This window comes from Macrotis lagotis, chromosome 2 (genome assembly GCF_037893015.1).
Source record: "Macrotis lagotis isolate mMagLag1 chromosome 2, bilby.v1.9.chrom.fasta, whole genome shotgun sequence".
In the NCBI taxonomy this organism is placed as follows: Eukaryota; Metazoa; Chordata; class Mammalia; order Peramelemorphia; family Peramelidae; genus Macrotis; species Macrotis lagotis.
The window spans coordinates 107,934,175-107,958,152 of NC_133659.1; the positions used below are offsets into that span (position 1 = coordinate 107,934,175).

Consider the following 23,978-nt stretch of genomic DNA (forward strand, 5'->3'; position numbering starts at 1 on the left):
AATTTGCTAGGTCTCAAAGACACGATACCTCTTGACAAAGGTAATTAATTGACTCAGGATACAAATTAAGTCAAATCATTTGGCCATTGCCAATAGTGGATTTTGTTTTGTTGACTATGCATATTTGTTTTAAGAACTTTGTTTTTCTTTTTCTTTTTTTTAGGTTTTTTTTCAAGGCAAATGGGGTTAAGTGGCTTGCCCAAGGCCACACAGCTAGGTAATTATTAAGTGTCTGAGACCGGATTTGAACCCAGGTACTCCTGACTACAAGGCCGGTGCTTTATCCACTACACCACCTAGCCACCCCTTTTCTTTCTTTTTAAATGGGGATGGGGTGGAGGAGAGAAAGTAGATTTTTGTTCATTGAAAAAACTGAATTTAAATTTAACCTCTCCCCCCCCAAAAAAAAGTCAGTATAAATTCCTTGTGCGTAGTGATGATTCTGGATCTGGCTGGCATTTGTTGTTAGTCCTTGAAAGATCTGGGGAGGAAAAAAGGCAAGGCAGATGTCAGTCCTGTCATTTAGCCCTTATTCTTCCCAGGAATCTCTACAAATTTCTGCTAGGAGACCTAATAATTGTGCTGGTGTTCAAGAAAGGGACCATACCTCTAGAGAACCCAAATATTTTCCCCAACTGCCAAAGTGACTCAGCAACTTGGTTTTTAAAATGAGAGTAAGGTCCATTAACTTAAGCCCCCTCCATTTTTTTTGGGGGGGGAGCCTTCCCTTTTTCTAATAGGTATTCAGAATAAAGCATCTGACTGTGAATAGGAGGCACTTGATGCTTTCCTTCTTTCAGGGAAAAAACAAATACTAGTAGGCTGCCTAAGAACAAAGTGTTTTTTATTCTATAATGATTTTCATCCAAAGTTAATCACTCTCTTCCCTAGATAATTCATTGCAAAACCTGGCGATTGAACTGTAACCCAGGGAGCAGAGTTTCTAGAGGGATTTCTTGATATAGTGATTTGCAATAGTAAATTACAAAGTTTCCAGAATGGTCAAAGGAAGCTTGGACTTTTTTGTTCTATTGTAAGAGATGTGTAAAAGAGTGAAAGAACTGCAAATGCCAGATTTGGAGAATTCCTTGTAATATGTTCCAGGTATTAGAAGGGGGGGAAAGTCTGAATAGCAGACCAGAGTTGGATAAAAGGGGAGGAATTAATTAGCACAGAAGAAGAAAGGTTAACTTGACTATGGAGATGCTCCATCAGAAAAAAAAATTGAGGGGAAAATAGAAAGGCAGTGTTTCTGGTGGTTGCCCATTTCATCTCATGCCTTCATTGTCAAATTGTTGGAGGATGAAAATGGAGGGGATGCCCATCAATTAGGGAATGGTTGAATAAGATGTGATATATGACTGTGATGAAATAATACTATGTTGTAAGAAATAATGAGCAAACTGGTTTGAAAACGGCATGGAAAGACTTGCAAGAAATAATAAAGAGTGAAATGAGTAGAACCAAGAGAACAATAACAGCAAAGAGTAACTGTGAATGACTAAACTATTCTGAATAATATGCTCATTTATATCATTATAAATGAAGATGATATTCACCCCCATAGAAAGAACTGATATATGGAAGTAGGTATAGTATGATACCGCTCACATATATGAAAGGATGGTCTTCTCTAATGACAGATTGAAACTGCAGTGGAGGGAGGTAGTGGGAAGGAGAGAATTTGGAACTCAAAATATAATAAACAAATAAATTGTCTGAGGAATGTAAGCAGAGTGGCAAATTTTGAGCATAACCACATATCATCATAATATCATCATTATTATTATTGTATTATATTTCCCCTCCTTTGATTAAAAAACTATTCACAAAGAAAAAATTTCTTAATGCTGTCAATTAGGGGACATTTGCTAATATTGATATAGGGTATGGAATATTTAATTAGCTGTGTAATATCCATATAATGATAAAACATAATAAAATTAATATAAAAATGATTTGTAAAAATATTATAATATATAATGTTGAACACATCCTCAAGATTTGCAAAGCACTTTAAATTGTCTCTTTGCATTCTCACATCAACTCTGTGAGATAAATGCTATTATTAATCCCATTTTACAGATCAGAAAATTGAGTATGAGAAGTTAAATGATTTATTCTAAGGTCACATCACCCTGGAATTTCTCTCTCCCTGACTGGGCCCTGATGAGTTCTTCCTAGAGCCTCCATTTTGTCCAGAGCTGCCAGTAGCCAATTTTCCATTCTTTCTAGTTCTTCTGATCTCTAGATTTTGAGGCCATACCCCTGATGAGTATCTTTGTCCCTTCACCCTCTCCTCCATCTCTATCTTTTATCTCTTAGCATAATCCTCTCATTTAAAGTTAATTGTCTCCTCAACAAACTTTTTAGTTTTATGTACTGATACAATTTTTCCAAGGAAAATAGTTACTACTTTAATAACTGATCATAGCATGACAACAGAAAAACAGGATTTAATAGGAGATGATGACTGGAAAATGTTTACTCATAAGTGAATGCTTCTGAGAATTCCTAAGGAAAATTTTGTATTTATTACAAGTTTCCTAGTGATTCCATTCCCTATTGAGTTTTCATTAATTTCAACTTTATTTAACAAGCATTTTTCAGATTGCTATTGCTTCCTAATTTTCTCTTACTCTAAGTTAGCACAAAAGTCATGAGGTGGGTGGGAATGAAGAAAAAGGCAAAGAGTTATATATACCTGCATATTTGTTGGATAATCAAACATTCAAAATATGTGGTAGCAAAGGTTAGCTAGGGCTATGCGCTAAAGATGAACATGGAAGTTTTCACTTAGATTTAGTATTTAAAGCAATTCTCAAAGTTTCATTGCTTTATCAATCAATCAAAAAGCATTTATTTGATGTTTATTATAGGTCAGGCATTCTGCTAAATACTGGAGATACAATGAAAAGTAAAAAAAGTTAAAAAAAAAACAGTTCCTATCCTCAAGAAGTTTACATTCTAAATTACATTGATTCCTTCACTTCCCTTTGGCTAATGGGTTTTTTCTCATAGATGGGAATGCCATTCTACTGTCATTGAAAGTCTCATGGTATCTTAGTCCTGTTATCAGTAGATTAAGACTTTGTCTGGGACCACAGCATTCTTATATTGAGCTCTATTGAAATACAAAACATATCTTGATTTTTAAAATTGACCAAGTAAGGAACCTCCTTTATAAGAAGTTAATCCTATTTTTCAAGGTAGTGGGGTTAAGTGACTTGCCCAAGGTCACACAGCTAGGTAAGTGTTTTGTGTCTGAGGTCAAATTTGAACTCAGACCCTCCTAACTCCAAGGCCAGTGCTCTATCCACTACATCACCTAGCTGCCCCAGTCCTATTTTTTTAAAAGGCAGGATCAGGGGCAGCTAAGTGGTACAGTGGATAGAGTACCAGCCCCAGAATCAGGAGGACTTGAGTTCAAATTCAACCTCAAACATCTTACCTAGCTGTGTGACCTTGGGCAAGTTACTTAATCTCATTGCCTTGTTAAAAAAAGGGAAGATCAATGAAACACACCAGCCAAGAAAGGTTTAGAAGTAGGCCCAATACCCAGGATTTGTTTGGTAATCTTTTTTCTATGTAATGGAAATGTTTATTTTATTTCTTTAGTTCAGAATAAAATGAATAAGATTAAAAAAAAAGATAAACCCCCAAATATAAATGATTGGTGAAAAATTTCTTATTGGATAAGAGCTTCCAAGAAATTCGAATGTTACCTGCTTGAGGCTAACATCTTCCATATTCTACAATAAATTCAAAATGAATGTGAGTGAAATATTGACAGTCATGCTTTTGACAAAGCCATGATCCATTAATATTCTCTAGGTAATGCTATATGGCCAAGAATCCTAGAATGATTTCAGATATTCAAATATTCAAAGTGACCTAAAGGTCACTTTGGAATAGAATGGGGGAGATGTCATTTTGCTTTAGGTACACTGTCACCAATGAGTTATAGATAAATAAATTAGTATATTATCTATGACATGTGACTAGGAAAAGTGATGGATTATTCAGATAATATAAGAGAACACACAGTCTGAGTGTCACTGGTAACTATTCACAAGAAGTTGGATGACTCAGAGAATCAGAAGGCCCTGGATATGGCAAGTAATGAATAATATCACAAAAAAGAAAAGTGATCACATTTTGATAGACAAGAAACAACTCATTACTCAAATGGAAGTAATTTTTTAATCTGTGCAAGTAGGACTACAGACTTTACAGAACAAAGAACAAAATTAGCTCACAGCTAGAATAAAGAATAAAAAATGAGAAAAAATGGGGTAGATAATAAAACTCAAACCTGAGAAAATTTATGTGAACTGATATAGAATAAAGTGAGCAGAATTAAGACAAAATTTTTTACAATACTTTCCTATGTAACAAATTTCTCACAGGTTTCTCATAAGTGTGTTGGTAAATGTTTAATCACCAGCTCTCCTGGAGGGGGAGAAGAATGTATCCTTGACATACTTAAGTATAATCTGCATTACATTTTCTCCATCATTTTCTTAAGTCTAGAAAATCAACAAAACAAATCAGAATTAGTAGTATGCATATAGATTTCTGAGGTATAAATGCTCACGCTGAAAATTACAGTTCAATCTGGTTCTAGCATAACTATTTTAATTGAGGATTCTCTCTCTTATGAAGATACCAGTGGTTCATATCTTACATAATAGACTTACTGTCCATTAGTTATCTCTTCCTTTGCTAAATGATCAGGTTCTCTTCTCTTTTGATTTCAAGAATACACCTCCTTGATGACATCCTCTAGGGCTTACTTGCAGTTACCTATTTGTTATAAATTGCAACCTGCTCACATCCACCAAGTCATTATCCCCTCTAACTCATTAAACATCTCCTAAGTACATGTGTAATCAAAATAATTTTTTGAACAGAAAGCATTATACTGAAACAAAATGTAACAGAAATTCTGCTGTTTATTTACTTCAGGATAGGCATCATTTTAGCAAACTATGATCAGGAGAAGATACAATAAGGCAGTGTAATTCTATTCTACTTCCTCTTTAAGTCCATTGAAGCAATATCTTTGCAAGTGATTGTCCAGCTGACAGCTAGAAGGTACAATGGATAGCAAGCCAAATCTAGAGTCAGGAAGACTCCTCTCTTGGAGTTCAAATCTGGTCTCACAGTCTTACTAGCTGTGAGATCCTAGGCAAGTCATTTAACTCTATTTGTCTCACTTTTCTCACCTATAAAATGAGTTGAGTTGGAGAAGGAAATGGCAAACCACCTCAGTACCTCTGCTAAGAAAATCCCAAATGGCATCAAGAAAAGTTGGACACAAGTGAACAGCAACAAATACGAATATATTCTTGGCTAAAGATCTTTAACTTTTTAGAAGGACATACTAATCTTCATTTACTAACTAAATTTAAGATTTCTCATACCAGTAATCTTATTGTTCGCTTACATTAAATTTTTGCATCACATTTAGTTGGTGCTCAACAAATATTTGCTGGAATGTTTGCAAATATGGTAACACATATCTATTAAAAGTAACATGGCTTAGGAAAATGACTTCATAGAAGGCCAATGAGTTAATGATGAAAAAGTAGAAGTGGTAAAGGTGTAAAACAACATCAACAGTATCAACACCTTTGGGGTTCAGAAAAGGAGAAAGGAATGGAGAAACTGTGAAAAACACCAGTTGAGAGATCTAACCCTGAGGAGTAAGATTATCATACTACATGGAAGCAAATTATCTATTTAGAAGTATCTCCTGGGAGCCAAGATGATGAATTCGAAGGAGCTAAACAGCTGAACTCTCTCCACATTCCCCTCTAAACAACTTTAAAAATAACTCAACAAATTGAATTTTGGAGTGGCAGAGCCACCAAAGGTCAGAATGAGACATTTCTCCAGTCTAAGAAAGCTTAGAAAGACTCTGGAGTGGATGTCTGTCCAGAGCACACTTATATAGAAGCAGCAACTCAGAGACAGCAAGGGGGTGGAGGAGGGGATCAAATGACTGGTCAAATTAAGATTATAAAGGACTCTTTACTGATACTGAGTACACGACTGGATATGGATTGGCAATTGTATTGTTCAAAGGCAATTCCAGGGCAAAAAGTGCAACAGGGGAGTAGGACTCTCCCTGAGTAGAGACCAAAGCAAAGATCAACAAGAGCAGTGGCCACACATCTCCTGGATCATTCAGCCTTGGAAGCACTAAAATCTGCTGGCCCCCAGAACTAGCTCTAAAAACAGCAGCACAAAAAGCCTGAAACTTGGGACAAAGTTAGCAGAGTCTAACTTTAACATAAAGTTCAAGGTCAAGAAATAGCCTAGAAAACTGAGTATCCAGCAACAACAACAAGGAACTTGAACATAAAAGGCTAGCTACTACATGACAGGGGAGATCAAGTCAAAATCAGAAGAAAAAAATGTGAAAACATCTATAAGCAACATTTCGAAGAAAAAAATGTTAATAGGATGCAAGTCCAACAAGAATTTCTGGAAGCATTTAACAAAAGATATGAATGGTAGGGGGGTGGGGAATGGTAAAAGAAATGAGAATGATGCAAGGAAATTATGGGGGGGGGAGTTAACAGCTTGGTGAAGAGTGACAAAAATATTGAAGAAAACAATATCCTAAAATCAGAATTAGTCAAATGGTAAAAGAATACAAGAAAATAACTCCTTAAAATTTAGAATTAAGCAATTGAAAGCTAATGACTCCTTGAAACATAAAAACAACAGCAATGACTAAAACATCAAAATAATGAATAAAGAAAAGAAAATATCTCACGAGAAAAATGACTGACCTGGAAAACAAGTTAAGGGTATATTTTAAGAGAACAATGATCAAAAAATAACTGAGGAATAATATTTCAGGCAATTAACAAGGAAAACTGTTCCAATATCTTAGATTCAAATGGAAAGAATCTGCCAAGAGCTTCCTGAAAGTCATTCCAAAATGAAAATTCACAGAAATGTCATTGTCAAATTTCAGAGCTACCAGGTCAAGATGAAAATATTGCAAGCAGATAGAAAAAACAATTCAAAGATCATGGAGTCATCATTATAATCACAAAATTTAATAGCTTTCACATTAATGGAGCAGAGGGTTTGTATTGTCATATTCTAGAAGGTAAAGAAGCTAGGATTACAATAAAAAATAATCTATGTAGCATAACTGAGTATAATACTTAAGGAGAAAGTGTTGATATTTAACAAAATAGAAGACTTTTAAGCATTCTTGATGAAAAGACCAGAGCTGAATAGAAATTTTGACATTCAAACACAAGACTCAAGAAAAGCATAAAAAAGATAAAGAGGAAAGAGATTCAATAAAAGATTCATAAAAGATTTAATAGTTTAATTGTTTACTTTTCTAAATGAGAAGATGATTCATAAAAGTCCTAAGAACTTTATCATTCCTATGGAAGTTAAAAGGAAATTCCAGAGTCAGAGGGCAGAAGTGTGAGTCAATTATGTTGGACTGTCCTCCAAATAAAAGGAGAGAGAGGGAGAAGGGGGAAAGGAGAGATAAAATGGAGGGAATATTCTCACATAAAAGAGATACTCAAGGAAGAGTTTTTACAAGGGAGGGGAAAATGGGAGGGAGGGTAGTAGACAATGCTTGAAATTCATTGGATCAAAGAGGGAAGAAAATATAAATATATATGTATACATGCACTTACACACACATATATGCATGTACACACATTCAACTGTACATAGAAATCTAGCTTACTCAATTGAGAATAGAAGGGAAAAGGGATAGGAGAAATGGGAGTGGGGGATGATAAAAGAGAGGACAGATTACCGGAAGTGGAGCTTAGAGGCCAAATAGACCTTTGAGGAAGGACAGAATAAAAAGAGAGAAGAGAATAAACAGAAGAAAATGCAGGAAAAAACATAGCTGATATTCATAACTGTGAATGTGAATGAGATGAATGGGAATGGAAGTGGATAGCATAATAAATTAGAAATCAGAATCCAACAATATATTGTTTATGAGATACACTTGAAACAGAAAGACACTCAGAGTTAGAATAAAGGACTGAATCAGAATTTAAAGTTTTTCAGCTGAAATAAAAAAAGACAGGAATAGCCAAATAAAAGCAAAAACAAGCTTAATTTTAAAAAGATAATCATAGAAACTACATTTTACTAAAAATATGTAGTGGCCAAGAATCAGAAATTAAGGGAATGTTCATCAGTGGGTCAAAGGCTGAACAAGTTGTGACTTATGATTGTGATGAAGTTTTCTTGTTCCTTACTAATTTTTAGTTATATTTGACTCTTTGTGACCCCTTTTTTTGGGGGGGGGATTTTGGCAAAGACACTAAATGGTTTGCCATTTCTTTCTCCAGCAGAGAAGAAAACTGAGGCAAAGAGGGTTAACTGACTTGCCCAATGTCACTGAGCTAGTATCTGAGGCTAGATTTTAACTCAGAAAAAGGTATCTTTCCGACTCCAAACCTGGCACTCCATCCCTGTGCTGCCTAGCTGCCCTGTGAAGAAGTACTATGGTGCTATAAGAAGTGACAAGGGAGATGGTCTCAAAAAATACAGCAAGACTTATGTGAAACAAAGTTGTAATGATGATCAACTGTGAAATATGTAACTTCTCAAATGCTAACCACCTCCAGAGAAAGACCTGATTGAGTCTGAATTCAGATTGAAGTATAATTTTCTCACTTTTTTTGGCAATATGACAAACATGTAAATATGTTTTGCATGATTTAACATGTGTAATTGATATCACATTTCTTGTCTTCTCTGTGGCTGTGGTAGGTGGTAGGAAAGAGAAAAGGAATTTGGAACTCAAAGTTTAAAAAGAAGAGAATGTTAAAATAAATAAATAATAGAATTTAAAAAATATAAATATTTCCCTCTCATCCTTTCAAAGTTCTCACATTAGTCTGAATGTGCCTGAAATACCTGAAATGCCACCAAATAGAAATATTTTTAAGGAAGTCCTCTCCAAAATGCAGATATCCTGGGTATGGGGTGCTATTCAGAAAAGAGATTAATTTAATTAAAGTGATTTCCTTCTGCTACCTGACATATGAAAGGGAGGAGACGAAATTTTGAAGTATGAAAAAATCAAAAGGAAAGCACCAGATGGGGTGGCCAAAGTGGGAGACTTTGCGTAGTCAACAGATAGTATGATACTTTGAATAACAACTAGGGATGGGAAAAAATGGATGTGTTTCTCTGACAGTTGAGTTAAGAACATTATCTGTCATCTCTCTTTATCTTTCTCTCTATATCTCTTAGTTTTCCTCTATCTGTGTGCCTGTCTGTCTGTCTCTGTCTCTTTCTCTCCCAGCCTGAAGAAAATGAAACTATTGGTCCTGTCTTGGTATGAATGCATGTGGCTACATTTAATTTGAATCAGTTTGAAGGACATGTAAAATCATCTTTAATAGACCTCTGGTCATAAATTATGTCAGATTCTGATATGTGCAAACTTTTAGATCTGACAAATGCAATTTTAAAAATATAATATACTTTGACCCAGCAATACCACTACTGGGTCTATATCCTGAAGAGATGATGAAAAAGGGTAAAAACATTACTTGTACAAAAATATTTATAGCAGCCCTGTTTGTGGTGGCAAAGAATTGGAAATCAAGTAAATGTCCTTCAATTGGGGAATGGCTTAGCAAACTGTGGTATGTATATGTATGTGACAGAACACTATTGTTGTATTAGAAACCAGGAGGGACGGGATTTCAGGGAAGCCTGGAGGGATTTGCATGAACTGATGCTAAGTGAGATAAGCAGGACCAGAAAAACACTGTACACCCTAACAGCAACATGGGAGTGATGATCAACCTTGAAGGACTTGCTCATTCCATCAGTGCAACAATCAGGAACAATTTTGGGCTGTCTACAAAGGGGAGTGCCATCTGTATCCAGATAAGGAGATGTGGAGTTTGAACAAAGTTCAAGGACTATTCCCTTTAATTTAGAAAAACACAGATAGCTTATTGTCTGATCTTGTTTCATCTTAGACTTCTTGTCTCTTCTTCAAGGATATGATTTCTCTCTCATCATATCCAATTTGGATCAAGGTACAACATGGAAACAAAATAAAGACTGACAGATTGTTTTCCATCGGGGTGTGGTGGGGGGAGGGAAGTAAGATTTTGGGGGAAATTGTAAAACTCAAATAATATCTTTAATAAAAATAAATTTTAAAAAATATAGCCAGAAAAATGTTCCTTGGTTGAAATGGATAGAGGGCTAGCCTCAAAACCAGATTTAAGTTCATTGAAGCCCCACCCTTGAATTTAACAGGTTCCATCACCCTTTGTAAATCACTTTAACCTCAGTGGCCCAGACAACTCTATAAAGCAAAGTTGCAGAACAAGTGAAGGTTTAAATTGGTGGAGGGAGTTTTCTCAGAAGAAGTTCATTTTATCAGTGAAATGACGTGATAGGTCAAAAAAAATTTTAAGATAGATGGATATGCAGCAGATTGCATTATTTTATTAAATTCTGTTTAATACTATATTATTTAGTCAAATCACACAATTTTAAATTGGAAGGGATTTTTCAGATTATCTTGTTCTAGCCCTACATTTTATGGGTAAGGAGACTGAATTCTAAAATTGTTAAATGACTTACCTCCCAAGTCAGTTAACTTCCCTAAGGTTACATAGGTAGCAATTGCCTATATATCTTTACAGTCAATGTAGACAGATAATGAGTTCAGCCTAAAATTGAATAGGAGGAAGAGAGATTGCCAGATTACATCTGGAAATTTGTACTTTTTTATTCAAGATAACCCTTTGTATATACTTGTATATTTTTATATAAACTTACCTTCAGCAAGAACTGTCTTTTCAGCACAAATATTTTTTCCAGGGAATGCTATACAGCTGTGAAGCTTAAATCAACACAATCACTGAAAAAAAGTCATGTATCAATGAAAGGTATGTAGTGGCTACCTCCTCACATCCCTGCCTTACTTTAAGACTCATCTCATATAGGAGACTCATCATCACCCCAATCAATGCCTTCTTAGAGATAACTTTCCATTTGCAAGTGTCAAAATCTTGTATGTGCATGTTATTTGCATGTTGTCTCTTCAGTTTTTGGTTCTTGGTGTGGTAGAAATTACTGTAGTAGTGGTTTTGCTGGTCTGCTGTGTCATTGGCGAGGCCTGTGTTGTGTTGCCCTGTTCTGTTGTCTGGGCAGGTTTTCCTGGTGCATTTGTTGCATTGACCTGTTCTTTTGTCTGGGCAGGTGCTGCTGGAGCATTGGTTGTGATGGCCTGTCCAACTGGAGGGACAGGTGTTGCTGAAGAGTTTGTTGCCATGGCCTCTTGTACTGGGGAGACAGGTGTTGCTGGAGAGTTTGTTGCCATAGCCTCTTGTACTGGAACAGCCGGTGTTGCTGGAGAGTTTGTTTCCATAGCTTCTTGTACTAGAACAGCAGGTGTTGCTAGAGAGTTTGTTACCATAGCCTCTTGTACTGGGGGGGCAGGTGTTGCTGGAGAGTTTGTTGCCATAGCCTCTTGTACTGGGGGGGCAGGTGTTGCTGGAGAGTTTGTTGCCATAGCCTCTTGTACTGGGGGGGCAGGTGTTGCTGGAGAGTTTGTTGCCATAGCCTCTTGTACTGGGGGGGCAGGTGTTGCTGGAGAGTTTGTTGCCATAGCCTCTTGTACTGGGGGGGCAGGTGTTGCTGGAGAGTTTGTTGCCATAGCCTCTTGTACTGGGGGGACAGATGTTACTGGAGAGTTTGTTACCATAGCCTCTTGTACTGGGGGGGCAGGTGTTGCTGGAGAGTTTGTTGCCATAGCTTCTTGTACTGGGGGGACAGATGTTGCTGGAGAGTTTGTTACCATAGCCTCTTGTATTGGGGGGGCAGGTGTTGCTGGAGAGTTTGTTACTATAGCCTCTTGCACTGGGGGCGCAGGTGTTGCTGGAGAGTTTGTTGCCTTGGCCTCTTGGACTGGTGGGGCAGATGTTGCTGGAGAGTTTGTTGTGGGTGATTTTTCAATAATTGTTGGTGCCAATGTGGCAATTCCTATAATTGGTGGGGAACACCAGTCATAAGCAGTAATTAAATATTACTTGCCAAGTTAGCATTTATTCTTGGCAAGTCACTTAAGTACCTGGTTCTTTCTAGTTCTAGAATTATGATTATATTATCTTATTATAAACTTTATGAGAAACTTAAATACTTATCATAATACTGTTTTTTTAAATCTCCTACCTATTATAAGAAGTATTGGTTAATTGTCTAAGTGTCAGTATTCACACCCTTTCCAAGTATTTTGTATTTATTCTATTATTCCAATTACTTTGTATTTATTCTATAAATATTTTGTTTATCAGTATATATGCATATATACATACACACATACATATATGTATATATATACATACATAAATATATATGTGTGTATATATATATACATATATATATATGTATATATATATATATATATAATTTCCATTCCCCCCCTCCAAATAGAATGTAAGCTTTTTGGGTGGAGGGACTTTTTTAATCTTTGACTTTCTATCTTCAGAGATAAATCACAGTCCTTGGTACAAAGCAGGTATTAATAAATATTAGTTTAATTTAATTGCAATGTACTTTATTTTTAGTAATTAGTTAGTATTAATTAGGTTAATAAAGTATTCCTAAACTAATTCTAGACTTGATTAAAGTAGATGGAGTCAGAGGACCCAGGGTCCTATTCTACCTTTGATACCAGCAAAACCACTACTACAGTAATTTCTACCACACCAAGAACCAAAAGATCCACCACAACTCAGAGTTCTACCAGAATTGTCACCACTCTTCGTTCTACCACAGTTGCATCTTTTCACACAACCAGACCCAGCTCTACAAAATTTCATGGAAAAGGAAGCACTCCTTCAGGTCAGTAGGCATACTCCATTTTTTAATCATCACAATAAGTTTGAAATATAAAAAATGAAGTTTTTTAATATCCTGTTTTAAGATAATAGTTTGCTTAGAAGTGAATTGCTAAAATGAAGATGTTTGCTAAATGATCCTGGTCTATCAATGGAATGGAAGTTTAATGCAGGCTCCCAAGTCACTCTGCACTGACATCTTTGATGCCTCTAGACAAAAACTGAGAGAAAAGTCAATAGACCTTATGGTAAATGAAAGGGAAAGTTATATCCTAATTAAAAATGGTTCAAGGCTTATACAGAAGCAAGTGGATTTTTACCTTCATTATATATTCTTGGACGTGGTCTACCTGACTTGAAAACACATCTATCCTCCCTTCTCTTTATGCCCTGAATCAGCAAATAAGAAATTCCAGTTATATGATGAGAGGAAATTTTTCTTCATTATAAAATGAACTGAGTCTTCTAGGGAAAAACTTAATAGCTATTACTTTCTCTTCTAATTAGGACCCTGGATGAATTTATACATCTCAGCAGGGTGAGCTACTATACTCACACACAAACACAAACATATACACACACACAAACACATACATACACACATATATACATAATATATAGAATTTTATATATAATTGATATATATGAAATAGTATTTGAGGGTAAAATAGGATCAAATTCTGTGCTATTCAAGCTTAGTTAAGAGTATGAGTTATTAGAAGACATGGTTGTCATGAGTTAAAGTATAATCTGTGATATGGACTCATGCTCCCAATATGGCAGGTCAAAACACTCATAATTTGACCTTTATATTGTTTGCATGAGGTTCATTTGCTAATAACAATATCCTAATGTTCCTATAGCACTTAAAATTTTACACAGTGTTTCTCTCACAGTAATCCTATAAGATAGGAAAATTTTTCTCAAACAAAATTTTATGATATTGAGCATTTTACAGAATTGGTTTATTTAAAATTGATCTTCTCTCTAGATTTCAATGGGCCATACAGCATACTTGATGTAGACAAAGGACTCATCTAGGAGTCAGGACAACATGAATTCAAGTCCTACTTCTACATATGAGCTCCATGGTCCTAATCCCATTATTTAACCTATAAAGTTTCCAAGCAACCCTCTAAAACTATAAATTGAAAAATGGTTGCTAATTTATATTGACCCCGATGAAACCACAGGTTGAAACAAAAAAAATTAATGCTCATATCTTAAATAAAAATCTAGATCAAACTTTAAAAAGCTTATATATAGCATATTTTCTAAATGTGCAAACCTGTTTTGTCATATTGTTGTACTTTAAATCTTCCTTTTTGATTCTTCTAGAAGACATCAACTTTTAACTTAAAATTTACTATTTTCTTTCCTCCTTTCCTCTTTAGGTACTGTCACCAATGCATATGGTAAGTCTAAGAGCTTGAGAAATTGTAATCTGTGTAAGTTAAGGTACCTCTCAAAGACAAGCCTTCATTTATACTATGTTATGAAAAATGAAATTAAAGGGTTAAGAGAATCAAAGACAATTCAAGGAAATGGATGGTATGGACAAATGCCATGGAAATGCAGGATGAGGAAATGCTTCTGGGTATGTGTACAAAATTTTTCCATATATCTTCGGGAAGAAGGAACTGCTTTAAATTAGTCAATTTATGTTGTGTCCACCTTGTGCAGAACAATCTACTAGGCACTGTGGAGAAATAAAAAAAAAAGAATTAAGATACAGTTCTTGTCTTTGAGCTATTTAAAATTCATTGCACAATTCCTTCTTTAACACTATTCTTCCTAAGTAGACCATTCATGAGCATAATCAACTTTAAGTATGGTCATTTCATTTTTGTGCCTTTTAATTCTGTGGGGACAATTTGACTTCTATAAAAACAGGTTATTCAGATTACCATTTTTTCAAAGTGTTATATTCAAAAAAGACATTTAAGGATGAGAATGAGTAAAGTCTTGTCAGAGACCTGGTTCTTGGAAATTCCATCAGTGGAACAAAAGGTGACAAGAGGAAAGGATCAAAATATCATAATCAGGGGTGAAATAAGTTCAAAAGCAGACATGAACAAGCCATGAAGGTTTTAGGCTAAGAAGAAAGAACTGAACCTTCACTCCTCTAAACAAGAAAGTCACCTGGAATGTAGGGTAGAACTGGAACCAAGGTGAAGGCTTATCTTTGGGTAGATCGATCTGAAGAATGTCCTTGTCTGTCATCTTCCTCCCACACTCCAAGGCACAAACTAAACTCTAACTTCTTTGTGCACAGACCTATATGATTATGGAAAGGGTTTAAACCTGGGTATTGGTGATTTAGAAGGGATTAAGGCAGGGAGGAAGTGAGGAGAGGTTGGAATACCTTTGCCCTTTATCCATTTCCATCTTGACTATACTGATGTTTACCCATCTCATATTGCAGTAGAATTTCAAAGAGGATTAATGATTGTTAAGGAAAAAAAGAAAGGAATGAAGGAAGGAAAGAAGGAAGGGGGGGTTGAGAGGGAGAGAGGGAAGAAGAAATATTGAAACAAAGAAAAGGAAAAGGAGAGGGGGATGAAAGAAGGAAGGAAAGAATTAAGGAAAAAGTATCCATGAAACAAAAAGACAAGAAGAGAAAGGAAGAGAGAGTGAAAGAAAGAATGGAAGGTAGGATAGAAGGAAGGTAGAATGGAGTAAAGGATGTAAAAGATGGCCCAAAATAGAGACTAGGCAGTTAAGGTTGGGAAGGAAGGGTTATCTCTGACAACATTATGTGAAATTTTAACTTAACTTGAAATGTTTCATATGAAAAACAATAGTTCATTTTGTTAAACAATCACTTCTTTAGATACAGCAGGTAGAATATACTAACAATGACAATTCTTAGATGACCAAAAGCTCTTTAAAAGAACCAGAACAGAGGTGCTAAATTTTATAATTCTGCCATTCAAAAACAGATCAGATATCACTGAAGGATATAAATATTTAATCTTTAAAATGTTAAAGCAAGCTAATTTGAGAAATGATGCTGAATATTATGTCTCAAACCTGAGGATTCAAGAAAGTATATGAAATGTCTAGTTCATCTCTCTGGTTTTGTTTGGTTTTGAATTGTTTCAGAATACCATGTATCTTAATCAAGTTACCACATTTAATGTTTTTCCTTTCCACACCTAACTTGGTTACCAAAATGTTTTTCTTTTAAGGAATTGTTGGTGGTCTCATAGTAGTGGCTGTTCTAATAGTATTTCCGGTTTTCATCAAACTTCTTTGTAACTCTAGGAAATCAGGGTGAGCCAAAATCCAAAAGTCCTTTTCCCCTTTTGATTTGTTAGCATCTTACACCATAAAAGTTAGATTGGGTGCAACTTGCCAAACACTTTCAGATTATTACTGTGCCTTTGACATGTGAATGTCATTACTTCTTTCTATAAACAACCTCTGATTACTCTCTTTACAACTTTAATTATGACCCAAGGATATGCAGCAACACAGATAGAGATAGGGGTAGATAGCTCTCTCTCCCTCTCTCCATCTCTCTCTCTCTCCATCTCTCTCTCTCTCTCTCTCTCTCTCTCTCTCTCTCTCTCTCTCTCTCTCTCTCTCTCTCATTTATATCTAATCTATATCTAATCTATATATCTATATCTATACATCTATATCTATACCTATTCTCTATCTCCATCTCCGTATCCGTATCTATATCTGTATCTACATCTATATTTATATCTAATCTTATATCTAATCTAAATCTATATATCTATATCTAATCTATCTATCTTTCTATCTATATATCTAAATATATACATAAAAGTTTCACTGATAATTTAAGGTAATTTTGAAATGAGAGTGGTTTATTTGTTTATCTTGCTATATAATAGGAAAAATGCTAAATGTTCTGATTTTCTTGTGGTGTTGGTTGTTAGTTTCACAATCATCACTAATTTGGAATAGGATAATATAAACAATCCTATAGATGTGTTTGGATCTGCTTCTGAATGGTATTACTTGCTAATAAATAAACATGTTTGGTTTCCTCAGTCACTTTGATTGAAATTCTTAAGACTTCACAAGTTATTGTATTAGCAGTATTTTACTTTAGGCAGAATTCCTGGACTATAGACCTGCCCCCAATGTACATGGTTGTGTGACTGTAAGAAAATCACTTCTCATTAACCCAAGGCAATTTGTTAAGCTATTAGTTACAGACAAGTTCTAAGCTGTTTTTGTGGACATTCACATCAGGAATTTCCTACATGATGAAAAAAGAGTCCTGACTATCATTCAGGTCCCCAAATATTTTGTTTGTTTAAAACTACATTAAAACACCTAAATGTAATATTAAAATAATTAACAATTTTAATTTCTTTCATAGTCATTTAAAACACAACTATCAAACACTGTGATTCTTTTAACTGTTCTGGTTTCAGGGTGGCTAGGTGGTGCAGTAGATAAAGCACTAGCCCTGGAGTCAGAAGTACCTAGGTTCAAATCCGGTCTCAGACACTTAATAATTACCTAGCTATGTGGCCTTGGGCAAGCCACTTAACCCCATTTGCCTTGCAAAAAAAAACAAACCTAAAAAAAGTTTTAGTTTCTTTAATTTTTTTTATTTAGTTACTTTTGCTGACAAATTTTAGGTGACGGGAGCATAAATTTATTCATTCATTTACAACTGGAAGAGACCTTAGAGGTCTAAGAGACCAAGTTCTTTCCCATTTAAAAAGAGAGGTTAAGTTATTTTCCCAGGATCACATACCTGAAGCAGAATATGATGCTAGACCTTCCTGATTTCATGTCCAGTACCCTATACACCATACCACACTGCTTAGAGATTACTTCTGAATATTATGACTATAGTTTTTAACTCTTAGCCAAAATATTTCTGAGATAAATATTTATAAGTCATCCATAAAAAGTATCTAAGTGATATTCAGTTGCCTTTCAGTGGTTTCTCTAGAAATACAATATTCAGTCATCACTTTTGCATAATTTCTATATTCCTTACCAATTTCCTTTTACAATACCCCCATTATTATTCACTTAAAAGTCAGTGTTTTTGTTTTAAATTTTTTTTGTAGGGCTAGGGGAGAATTGTTGATTTTTCCTCATTGACTCTAAAATCTGACCATTTTCTGCTGATAACTGATTCAATTAGAATACCTATAAGTCCTTTCTTTCATAACAATGAGGAAAAACACTTGTGGGAACATGAATTCATTCTTTAGTACATCTTTTGTGGTATTTAAACAGCAACCTTTGTACCTACTCAGACAGGCTCATGGAACTTGGAGTAGAATGGACTATAAAGTTCTAGTCCAACCTCCTCATTTTATAGATGAGGAAGGTTAATAAGTAGCAAAACTGAAATGCAATGTTTTACGGCAAGTAAAACTGATTCTTTAAGCATAGGGAACATTCATGAAAACTATCAATGAAGGAAATTTTCATTCTTTTCTGACTTTCATTTTGAACACTTCTTTCTCTTAGTGTAACCACAAGACAGTGATAGAATTGTGCTTTGAATTCTCTAGTGGAAGTGGGAATTCCTCAATACGAAAAAATGAACTTCAGGAAATTACAGTTGACCTGTTTTCAGCTTCTCTTCAACAGTTAACAAGTCTTACTTAAAAGGGAGTGAACTAGCTTTTAAAAAAAGGCACTTTTAATGGGAATTGAGGAGATCTGGGTCCTAATCTTGGCCCCTGGCCCCAGCCATTTATATGATCAACTTTTCTGGGTCTTGGTTTTCTCATCTCTAGAATTTAGGGAAGACAGATTAAATCATTGCTAAGACCCTTCCTAATTTTAAGATTCTGAGAATAATGGGTGTGTTAGTGAATGTTAACAGTTTTGCTTAGGAATGGGATAAGTACTACAAAGAATTTGATTTGATTTTTCTTTTTGATTAAATATACCTATTATCCAATTCACCTAGCTATTTTTCCTCCTCTGATATTCAGCTCTTATGATATTCATGAGATCAACAAAGAACTTAATGGTCTCTTACCTGATAAAATGGAGATGGGCAAGCCCACAGAAGTAAGAACTCTTGGTAAAATAAAAAAAAATATCCATCCTTATCATGGCTCTTTTCTGCAGCTCCTAAAATGTCAAGAGAATTGATTTTGGGCTTTTCTGTATCTAACATTTATTCTATATTCTGTATTCTATATAGAATATTTTATATTATCTATTCCATCTTTTGACTTTTATTACTAGATCTCCTTTCATGGTTTCCTTTCCTTGTCTAAACTCACACATCATTAGAATGTTTATTCATTAATTCTTTACATTCCCACAATAAATCTTTGATCTCACTCTGATTTTAATATAGTTAATAACGCTGGGGAAAGTGGGCTGTATATAAGAGCTTATTCATACAAGTATTTTCATTATCCTGTTTGTTGTAAATGGAATGCTATTGACCTGCATTTAACATGTTACTTTTTTCCTTGGAAGTTTTTGGGGTTTCAGATGCTTTTAAAAATACTAACTTTTAAAGCATTTTATGGGTATTTTTGGAGTTTTTAAAAAGACATGTAAGAAGCAGAATGGAATTTGGCTCCTTTCCTTCCAACATATAATTTTCCAATAAATAATAAACACTATACAAATATTATCTTCTTTCCTCCTCTCAACAACCCTGGGATATAGTAGCTATTATAATTCCTATTTTATAGATCAAGAAATTGGGTCACAGAGGTGCTTTGTTCAGGGTCATACAGTAGATTTCTTATGATAAGATTTGAATTCAGGTAATAGCCTATTCTAGGTCCAGTCTTCTATTCTATTCACTGTTCTGCTGAGCCATCTCCCATGGGTACTCATGGTACCCACCGTGCCTTACTTCTACAGTATATTACTTACCTGAAGGAACTTCTCAACTAGGAAACTTCTTTTAATTTTTTCTGTATTATTCAAAAGAAGCATAAGAAATAAATAAATTGTCATCTTTTAAATAGTTCAATATTTGTTGAACAAGGGTGCCTTCAAGAAAAGTTATCCATAATACCTGCTATATTGCTTTTCCATTACTTACAACTTTCCTTTTAATGAAGATGCTTTGGGCTTAATGCTTGGTATTTTATCTCACTAACCATACAAAATTAATACTTAATTCAGTGTTCTTTAGTTGAAAAAAAAGCAGACAGTTTGTGATCCTGTGTTGATTTTTTTTAACTTTCCAGGAAAGACATGTATAATCTTGGCATTGCTGATTATGAAGCTATTAACGACTGGCTAACTAACAGAGCAAAAAAAGAAGAGCTAAGGAAGACAATTCTTTTTCATAGACTATTCTAGTTTCTTTAGTGCTCTCATGAGAAGTGGATGCAATTTTCTCCATAACCACCAGCCTTTCTGAAAATGGAATTTTCTTATTGGCCTTGGCCAAGAAGTCAAAGAGTCAGTCTCAGAATCTTATTCTAAAGCCAGCTAAGCCGCCTGAGATCACTAGTAATTTATAGGTTGCAGTCTATTCCCTTTTTTCTAAGTGTGCAGCCAAGGATTGAATCTTGCTTACCTTTGAACTTAAGTCAGCCAAAAAAACCCAAAACAAAACTAAAATAATAACTACACTTAAAAAAAATAACAACCACCCAACCAAACTCTGTACAAAATTAGTTGACTTTCATGGGTAGTTTGATGCTATTTTAATTCACTTAATTCTAAGGCCAGTACATTTGCTCCTTCAGTTCAGCTACATGGCATTTCTCCATGCCTCTTGTTGCTATAATGGTATCAAAAAATAGAAATCGCCAGTCTCTAAAAGACTTTAATTAGGTATTGAGAATATATTTTTTTAAATATCAGGATAAGATTTTGTCATGCTTTATACAAAACTGCTAGAAAAAGAGGAACTGAATTGTCAAATCTTCCTTTCTGTTGATCACATTCAAAAGAAGAAAACTAACATGAAAAATTGGTCATCTTTTCCCATTGTCCCTAGGATCTGACTAATGATATAAACATAAATAGCAAAGAGAAAATGAAATAATTTCTTGGTATTCTTGACTTGATCAAGACTCTAGAAACAAGGAATTGCAGGTTTCTACTTGTGGGGGAGTACATTAGCTTTCACTTTCATCCATAATATATCTGAAGGAAAAACGTCTACAAAAAGGACACTTCTAAGTGCCTAAGTTAAACCAGTTTTGTTTTTACATCCAGAGACTGTATAAAAGTGAAATTTTTTTAAAGAAAGAAAAAGGTTCTGTACTTTTGAAATAATGTATTCATAGCCAAATTGTATATTTTGCTGTCTTGTAATTTAAAATTTATTTATTTATTTACATCAGTGAGTGGAAGTTTTACATATGTACTGTGAAAATTCACATGTTCAAGATTCACAAAAAATTTAATTTTCCCAAAATAAAAATGAGTAAATGAATGTTTGATGATGATTTTATACTATCCAATTGGTGAAACTATTTAATTACATGTGAATAAATTATATATGTTTGTCCTGCTATACAATGAGATTTTAGAATAAGGTAGAATGTTTCCCATCCAAGAAGTAGTTGGGAATTTTTAAAACAAACTATTTTTTTCAAGTTTAGAATACAAATTTAGCATTGTCAAGCACTACTTACCTCACAAGATTGTTATAAGGAAAGCAATTTGTGAACTTTAAAGTATTTGTTGACTTCAATAAATGTGAGTTCTTATTGTGCCTTGGAGCTCTTGACTGAGACATCATGCTGTTGATGTAGGGGAAGGGGGGAAGGATTCAAGGACCACTCATGGTTTTCTGTACTACACCAAAGCTCCAATTACTTTCATCATTGATTCATTCCATGGTCAGAAGCAGCTATGCTTCCCAAGTGGTTAGTCAGAATCAAGAAGGATAGATCTACATATATTCTGCGGAATAAGTTAAAAAATAATCATCATCGTAATAATCAGAACTGTCAAAAATGGAACGGCTTGCCTTGCAAGTTGTGAATTTCTCCATCTTTGACAGTGTCTAAGCAGAAACTGGACAACCATTTGCTGGGACCTGCTTTAAGAATTTAGATTAAGTAACTGTGAGAACTGGTCTCTTGCCAGACTCTAGCTGATAAAAAGTGACTGCATATTTGATGACTAATTGGCCTACCAACATGTCTCAATGAACCCAACAATGGGCATGACTACAGTTAAAGTTAGGGATATATGTCAGCAAACCATTGGTTTGCAGGTGTGGAAAATTTGCAAACTATTGATTGCAGCATCCTTTTGGTTGATGGGGGAGGGAAGGTTTGTAGACCAGACCCTCCAATTGAGCCCAGAGAATTTACCCAGAAACAGTAGTCAGATATAAGGGTGAGACCCAGAAGATCTGGATACATATCCTAAGGTACACCTTAAGCCTCCTGTTGGATTGTTGGATAAAAGAGCATACCTTGTGAATAATAAACTATCTGTCCTGTGACCCTTGAGCACTTAGGTTCCTTCTTAGTACTTCTTCATCTACAATGCTTTTCCAACTTCTCCAGGTGTCTAGTTCTATGATCTCTAACAATCCTTCTAGCTCAAGGATTCTATGCTAATCATTGGTTGAAGCCCTAATATTCACATTCCCTACTACATTTTTCAGACTCAGGGAAATTCAACTCTCTTGTTGATAGAGTGTGCCTGAACAAATATATTCTCATGTTTATTTATGTTTCTCGGTTAGGATAAGCTAAGCTGTGACAGCCATAATTCATTTCACAATGTTTAATTTATCATTTCTATCTTCCTGTTCAAAGCACATATATATGTATATATTTGTTGGGATTTTTTCAAACTTCAAATATCATCCTTCAAATCTGAATGAATTGACACAACTAGCTAGAAAATATACCTAGAGAAAACTGTAAACTCTTTGATCAAAGTTCTTATTGTCTTTTTTTTTAGTTTTATGTGTTTTCTTTTAAATTTATGAAACAAAACAAGCATTTCCATATTGTATATGATTGCACATGAAGCTGAAGATCTATAATGTACTACTTGCTATTCCTTTTAAATATAAAATAAAGTTCTCATATACATTTATTTCCTTTTCCCCTCCCCTAAAAATTTCTTCCATTACACACAAATATGTATATATTTATATTTATACATGTATGTATATATGTAAAATCATTCTATACATGCTTCTATTTAAAAGTTCTTTCTCTGAATGTTGATAGCATCTTCCTGCATAAATCCTTTGAAATTAGTTTGAGTATTTATATTGTTCAAAATGACTTAGTCTCTCAGATCTGCTCTTAAAACAATATTGCTCTTACTATATACAATATTCTCTTGGTTCCACCCATATCACTCTTCATTATTTTATGCAAATCTATCCATATTTTTCTAAAATCAACGAGTCATCATTTCTTATATCACAATAGTATTACATTTCGGTCATGTATCACAATTAGTTCAGCCATTCCACAACTGACAAGTGTCCCAGCAATTTCCAATCTAACCACCTCAAAGAGGGCTGGCTGCTTTAAATATTATAGAACATATAGTTTCACAACTAGACCTAGAAGTTTAAGAAAATACCTCAGGGCTATTTTCCTTTCCAATAATCAATTTAATTAGAGATAAAGAAAACTCTTTAAAAATATTCAGATTCATACTAACTTTACTTTCCTACTTGCCTAAGTTATTTGTCACTTCTTTGATTTGCACTCCAAATTTATAGCTACCCTTGCATCTACCATCCCAATCAGCAATAGCTAACTTAAAATACAGTACTTGGGAACTGGCAAACTTAAGCATCATTGACCTCCCAGAAATGGGACCTTTTCTCTATTAGAAGAGAAGGGTAATAAGCTATTAGTGTCATTGCAACAAAATCAGCTATCTAGGGAGCTGTCTCCTTCCCAGACATGAGCTGAGCAGAAATGGCAGGCCTCTTTGTTGCCTGCTTCTCTAGTTAGCAAATAACTAATTTGAGATGCAAATCTTAGGAACCATAACACCCTCATCTCTAATTCTCTTGAGACCTCTGCTAGCTTTAAGGAATATTATATAATAACTCTAATTAGGATACACCTGGATGGACTGTTCTTCCTGGCAAATGTGTTGGCTATGTTACCAAAAAAAAATTGCTCATCTGTATATAAATTGCTGCTCAATGTCCAAAAT

At 34.7% G+C, this 23,978-nt stretch overlaps 1 long non-coding RNA gene across 2 annotated transcripts; it reads right to left on the minus strand.

Annotated features, from left to right (window-relative positions):
- Window positions 1-4,184: 4,184 nt before the first annotated feature.
- On the minus strand, window positions 4,185-11,086 carry LOC141513072 (uncharacterized). 2 transcript variants are annotated; one of them, XR_012475694.1, is made up of 2 exons: window positions 10,822-11,086; window positions 4,185-4,529 (listed from the first exon to the last, which is right to left on the minus strand). It is a non-coding gene; the product is annotated as an uncharacterized LOC141513072 (long non-coding RNA). The 2 variants fall into 2 exon arrangements; XR_012475695.1 differs by lacking the exon at window positions 10,822-11,086 and adding an exon at window positions 4,701-6,793.
- Between the last annotated feature and the right edge of the window lie 12,892 nt (window positions 11,087-23,978).